Below are 7,554 nucleotides of genomic sequence, written 5' to 3'. Positions count from 1 at the left end.
GTGAGAAGACTTGTGAATGCACGGAAGGAACGGGAGCAGCTCTTCCTTTAACAAAAAAAGTCCCGATTCTTGGAAAAAAATGAGGCTTCTGTCCTCAGCGATGTGCAAACGTCAGACGATCGATCGCAGCAGTTCCGCACTCTGAGCGCGCGTATTTTCCTCCACAAAAGTAGCGTGGCTTCTTTTTAGCAACGGCGGGAAGTATCAAAGTTACGAAATGATCTCAACAGAACAACAAACTGACCTTGCTGGGTAAGACTTTTTTTTTTTTTTTTGCCAATAGGAATTGAGGAATGGGATTGTTCACTCGGAGGGACTGCTAACCCGAATGGAAATTTCTGTTAAAGCCACTTCTCTATTTTGGGACCGGACCTAGAGGACGCCCTTCACCATACTTCTTTTTCCGGGCAATTTTTCTACTTGCTTCCTGCAAACTTCCTCCAAAGCTGCTTGGTTGCTCCCCCCCCCCGCGCCTCATCAGAACGTTATGACAAAATCAGTTAATAAAATCTAGTTGCTTCGCTTTAAGGTAAAACAAACCAAAAGCATAAATATGAATCTATTGCAAGGCACCATACATGCCAGCAATTCTCTTCTCAAAACCGGAACCCATTCTAGAACAATCGCCTGGAAATGCTCAGGCTAGCAGCTCTCGCGGTTATGATTTTTTTTTTCAAAGTTGCATTTTACAAGAATTAAAACATATTTCAGAGATAACACTAAATGATTGAATCTGAGGGCCGGAACCCTTCTAAAGACACGGAGAAAGTAACCATGCTGCCTCCCGATCTTTGCTTCCTCTGCCCACAGTGTAGCCTTTCACCCCTTCTATTAATCTCTTCGGAGAATCTCACCAAGGGAACGCTGCCTTGTCTTACTTAGACCCTTCTAGTTTTGGCTCTGATCGTAGATACATTATGCTTTCCTGAACTCCCAACTTCCTGATGCTGGCCTGTTCTTGTATTCCCAGTGAGTCTGAGGGCACCAGGCTGAGAAAGGATGCCAAAATAAAAGCAGGAAGTATATATATTTAGGTAAGCAAAGCTTATAAATGAATAAGCAAGAACTTGTAAAAAGGGGTCTTGGATTTTGTTGTTTTGTTGTTCCTCCAATGAAGTTTTGACTCCTGGTAACTGCCTGGACAAGTCCCTGGAGCTTTCTTGGCAAGATTTTTCAGAAATGGCTTACCCATTGCCTGGTTCCTAGAGCTGAGAGAGAGTGACTGGGCCAAGATTACCCACTTGGCTTTGTGGCTAAGATAGGACTAGAACTCACAATCTCATGGGGTCTATGCTGGTACACTAAACTGGCTCTTTTAACAAGACATGCTAATTTGAAGTTCATTAATAAATGAGGCTTTGGGCTTACTGTTTAATGAAAGAAGCAACTAATGCTTGGCAAAAGAAATAATAAATCATATACAAAAGGAATTGGGGCTTCAGTGATGTGCATCACAAGAAGCAAAGACTTGTTCAGTAAATATACGTTGTATTACAGGTAGTCCTTGACTTACAATCATTTATTTAGCAACCGTACAAAGTTACAATGGCACTGAAAAAAGTGACTCGGGATCAGTTCNACCTTAAAATACTTTGGCAGGACTTTTTAAGTAATAGCTCCCATGCACTGCAACAAGCTCCCTCTTGGGTCACATTTGGCAGCATCCTTCCAAGCATATTCCGTAAGACTGTTACCACCATCCCATTCTAATGTGCCTTTGAATTTGGGTAATAGTGGATGGCCATTACACTGTTTATAGTATGTATACTGGACGTTATATTTTATATTTATTCATTCTTTTACTCTGTTTTGTTTCTGGACTCTCCACTGATGGTGAATACTGCGAATAAATTAACTAATTCCAATGATTACATTTTAGTAATATGAAAGCACAATACTAAGCTATATAGCAGTGATGGCGAACCTTTTATAGTCTGAGTGCCCAAAAACTGGCCCCGCCCCCGCTCCACCTCCGTCTGCTTGCAGGGCCACTCACCGCCTCCAGAGCCCGCTGCAGATCACCCAGGCAGCCCAGCAGCGCTATGGCAGCCACGCCCTCTGCCCGCGCCCTGCAGCATCAACTGGGCACGATGGGGTGAGGGCAGAATCTTGTCTATGCTGCCTGGCTGCCATGTCTTTGGCTGCACTGCTCCGCATGGGCCACCCTCAGGGGTGACTCTCCTTCAGGGGGGCTGCTGGAGAGGAGGGGGTCACGGGGGGAGGCGAGGCTGGGGCAACGGCACGTGTGCCCAGAGAGGGCTCCGAGTGCCGCCTCTGGCACCCGTGCCATAGGTTCGCCATCACTGCTATATAGATTTCAAAACAGAAATTAAAGTATTTTTGATATAACAAGCCTTAAAGGAAAATTAAATCACCCCACTTTAAATAGGATTTAAATAAACTTATAGGACATAGGATATTGCAAAACCAGCTATCACTGGCTCTGTACAGCATTTCAAGTTTTTCCCACTTTTTCACTTTTAGAAAAAGGAAAGTTTTCACTGTGCTGAGTAACAAAACCAGCTCCATCTTGTTTCATGCAGGGATAGTTATTACACTCTGAACTGCTCTTTGGAGAAGGCATTTGAAGTTTACAGGCTCTAGCCTGAAATATAGTGAGAGAGGAAAATTTCCTCAACCTAACAGAATTCAACAAATAAAAGCTGTTTTGCAGGAACAATATTGCATATATTCCTCTATAGCTTTTCCTGCTCAAATAGAAAATATTTCACAATTATATGGTTAAAACACGTCTGCCACTAAGCTAGATTTATAAACCATAATAGATAATTACCTAAGCCAATCAAACCACATTACGCCTCTGTACTATGTCAGCTCAGCCTTCTAGTGATTTTGCAATACATTATAATGAATCAAACCTAGCTTAATATAATACATGTTGGATTCAGACAAAATCATATTTAAGGCTGCTAAAATCAATATGAACAGCTAATTATGAGTAACTTGAGTGCAATTGATTTAAGCAGGGCTATCATATTGCACGCAATTCTATTTCATCCACCTGGAAATACGAGGGCAATTCGGAAATAAACCTCCATTTGGTTATCAATGACTCGCAGATACAGGACTTTTATTATACACATTAGAAAACTACATTATTTTTCTACATAATCGCCATTCAAATTGAGGCACTTGTCATAATGTCTTACAAGGTTTGAAATTTCTTAGTAGTTGCCCGGCGCCAAATCTGGGCTATGGGGGGGGGTATCAAAAACATCCCAACGGAACTTCTTCAAAAGTTCTTGGGTGCGTCTAGCGATGTGCGGGTGAGCATTATCGTGAACCACACCAAAAGTCAGCATGCCCTGACACTTGTTATGGATGGCTCATGAGTTTCTGTAATGTTTCACAGTAGATTTCTGAATTGATGGTCGAACCATGCTCCATGAACTTCATTAGCAGTACTCCTTTGGCATCTTCAAAGTTAGTTGGTTAGTTCACGATAATGCTCGCCCGCACACCCCTAGATGCACCCAAGAACTTTTGAAGCAGTTCTGTTGGGATGTTTTTGATCACCCCCTCCCCATAGCTCAGATTTGGCGCTGAGCAACTACTACTAAGGAATTTCAAACTTGGTAAGACATTATGACAAGTGCCTCAATTTGAATGGTGTTTATGTCAAAAAATAATGTAATGTTGTAGTTTTCTAATGTGTATAATAAAAGTTCTCTATCTGTGAGTGTCTGTCACTGATAACCAAATGGATGTTTATGTCCAAATTGCCCTCATAGCTTTAACTGAATGGACTTTATTTCTCAATAAACATTAAAAACTATCCTATATCCAAACACATGATCAGAATAGGCTACCTAAGCTTTTTTTTTGGGGGGGGGGGGGGGGCTCAGGTACATACAATTCAAGTAAAAGGAAATTAGGTGTTATATTTCATTCCAAGTCTCAGGAAGATACTATTTAATCTACTGCAGGCATGTCAGACTCGTGATGTTGCGCGATGTATCGCAACCTTTTCCCCATTGCTGGCAATGGGGTGGACGTGGTTTCAGTATGATGCATCCAGTTCGTGGGCCGGCAGTTTGACATTCCTGATCTACTGCAACAACACACATAGAATATCTCAATTACTCCAAATCACTAACTAATTCTGAATAGTGGAAGTCAGCTATAGTGCGATGGCTTCAAGACCTCAAGGGGTCTCTATAGAAAATAAGCCATGCTAATTACAACTAGGAACACATGTTGTAAGCCTTCATGTCATTAATAACTGTGAAGATTACACTTATAAAATAGGTGTTTCATGTGTCTCTGAATGATGGCTCAGGAAAACAAACAGGAATAATACATATATTATGTATCTAGTCTCACCTTAGTCACACGTTCATCATCTGTCTCAATGCCTACACTATCAAGAATTTTCTTCAAATCTTTTGAGCTTGGAGAGTCATTGCCACCAAGGACAGCAAGAAGGTAAGCTGCAACGTAACGCATTCTGTGAAGAGAAAAGCAAACATTTGTGTATTTGAACAGCAATATATTTCTTAAATCTAGGATAGACTATACACTGTCTCAATTTCCTGAAGAATATATACACTACTCATAATTGCGATTCCATTTATACTTCAAAATCCAACCCTAGTCATTTCGCATGAAGTGTGAATGATCTAAGCTAACCTTTCCAGTTCAGTCTCCTCTAGGTATGGAAATTAAAAATTAAAAGTTTTTGGGGGGAATTTTGTGCAGTAAAGATTCAACATCTTTTGTTAATTCTGATGTCATCACTTTTTATTCTCAAAGAATGACATAGGTGTTTAAAAGAATATTGAACGTAGAAAGTCACTGCTTATTAATAGTATAAAAAACTAGATTAGCTAGAGACCCATCTTCCCAGGTATAAAATAAAAACTGAGTAATGCAAGTTCAAAGGAAGAAGATCGGAAAAGGCAGTACTGATCTGTATTGTCTTCTATCGCTATGCTAAAGATAATACAATGACTACATTTAAAAACTAGTAGCTGGGGAAAAAAGTATTTGAATCAGTTTAAACTCTGTAGAGAGATTGGTTTTTAAACTGGAGGTTGTTTCTCAAGGTATTTTTGGAAGACTTGTCTCTCTCCCACGCAGAGGAGAAAGTATAGATCCTGATTTATACAAACTCCCCTTTAGATACTGTTCCCACTTTTTAGAATTCCACAGGCATTTTGTTTTAACTTATTTTTCGAAAAGTGCGCTTTTGATATTCCATTTTCGAGTACGGTATAAATCCAGTGGCTTAATCCAAACATTCTTTGTTTTTATCGTATCTTATCTTTTTTTTTATTTCATAGACCACCGTGATTATTCCATCCGGTTCCTCACGCCAATTCGAGAAAAGCACATGGCCGCCATGTCACCTCCTCCATCCAGGCCCAAGCTACATTTCTCGGCCTTTCTCCCGTAGACATACACCCGCAGCGGAACAAAGCCTGATCCCCACGTCTTGTGAACACCCCACGGCCACCGAGGCGCCGGCTTCCAGCCCGCCGCTACTTACTTCCCCGCGTTGTCCGCGCAAAGGCCAGGCCTCAGACCGCGCGTTCGCTATCACGGCGACAGCCAAAAAGAAAGGGCGGAGCCTACCAAGTAAGGTTCTTCCCTGCTCTGCAACAATCGGCTCTCCCATTGGGCGCAAAAAGCAGCCAATCCGACATCACGTAGCTGACCGAGGCTTAGTAAGCGTTCCGCCAATAGAAACACGAGTCTTCAAACGCCGAGACCGGCGCTGCATGGGCGGGGCTTTTCTGAGTGTGATACAGTAGTCTCAGAGCGGGATCTGTTGGTGAGAAGTGAGGGCTTTATATCAGGGCCGAGGAATTCTGGGAGTTGAAGTCCACAAGTCTTCTTCAAGTTGTCAAGTTTGGGGACCCCTGCTTTATATAGTTTGAACTGGTGGAAGTGAAATTCTTGACTGCCACTAATCTGAAATGGTCTGAATCCTAAACCTATTAACTTGATAATTGCTTAGCTTCCGTTATTAATAGACTACAATATATCCTGAATCACAGGCAGCATGTTTTAAAAATTATCAGCTGCTATGTAGGAAAAGTGGCAGAAGGCCTTCTTGACCCTTCTGAATGCATCTGGTGGATTGCTATAGTAGACCAATGTCTTTGGAGATTGTCGGTCATCCAGGTCATAAGTTATCCCAAAGTTGCTTTTTCACAAGGCAACTGGACTTTCTTGTTTTTCTTTGAAGACATTTCACTTCTCATCCAAGAAGCTTCTTCAGCTCTGGCTGTATGGTGGGGAACGGAAGGATTTATACTCCTTGCAGTACGTAGGATAACATAGGAGAACATACCCATCAGAACAAGATTCAGTAGTCCATCTGCATTTAAAAGACAAAGGCCACTCTTTCGAAGACAGCAAAGTCCACATTTTGGACAGAGAGGACCGCTGGTTTGAAATAGGGGTCAAAGAGGCCATCTATGTCAAAATTGAGCAGCCTTTTCTCAACAGAAGGAAAGGGATATGACATCATCTATCTCCAGTCAACATCAGTCCTTTCAGCAGTTCCAAGAAGGCTCCACACCCATTTGCACTATGGGTGCAGGTCACGAGTTTGAATGCCTGCTCTAAAAGAATGCAAATGACCAGCTGTCTGCAAGGAGTATAAGTCCTTCTATTCCCCACCATCCAGTTAGACCTGAAGTAGCTTCTTGGATAACTAGAGTAGACCACTTTTTGTCTCAACACAAGAGGAAGCTTATGATTCTGTTAAAGATTTTTTGAACTTTGCCTATATTAGAACAGTCAACCAGAGGCATTTAGAAATTATGGCAATGTTCAGTGCAAAAATATGCAAAATTCCAGAAAAGTGTAAAAGAGGCATTTTTTTTCCACAGAAGGGTATGGATATCCAAAGTCTTTTAAGTGCCCTGATTTGGAAGTAAACCCAAGAAGTTCAGTTTTTACTTTTGAATATAGGGTAAAATTGAACAAAGAAAATCCACATCCTTTTATGACTTATTTACAACAGTGACTTCCTGGTTGTGAGAAAATAGTTTTAGTCAAAAAGTTCAGACTATTTATATCATATTAAAGAGTGTGCGGTTGTAGTGAGTTTCTTTTTTATGTTTGATGTTTTTTATTCTTTAAAGTTTCCAGAATCCTTAGGACTTAGTTTAATAACAATAAATCTGAAATCCTCTTTGACACACATATTGCAACATAATTAACCCGTCATTGCTGAGCCTGGAAAAGCAAAGGTATCCTATTCTCACACCAGCGGAAGGTTTGTTGGCAAAGAGCAGATGATTGGAGAGTTCACTTGACCAGATCCTTGGCATGCAAGCTGCTTCCTCTTTGCGTTAAAACGCAGTAACCCTTAGTTTGCCTGGGTGAGAAGACTTGTGAATGCACGGAAGGAACGGGAGCAGCTCTTCCTTTAACAAAAAAAGTCCCGATTCTTGGAAAAAAATGAGGCTTCTGTCCTCAGCGATGTGCAAACGTCAGACGATCGATCGCAGCAGTTCCGCACTCTGAGCGCGCGTATTTTCCTCCACAAAAGTAGCGTGGCTTCTTTTTAGCAACGGCGGG

Source organism: Protobothrops mucrosquamatus, unplaced genomic scaffold (assembly GCF_001527695.2).
Source record: "Protobothrops mucrosquamatus isolate PMUCROS unplaced genomic scaffold, P.Mucros_1.0 scaffold_56, whole genome shotgun sequence".
Classification (NCBI taxonomy): domain Eukaryota; kingdom Metazoa; phylum Chordata; class Lepidosauria; order Squamata; family Viperidae; genus Protobothrops; species Protobothrops mucrosquamatus.
The sequence above is the reverse complement of the archived record's forward strand: the minus strand, read 5'-3'. Positions refer to the sequence as shown.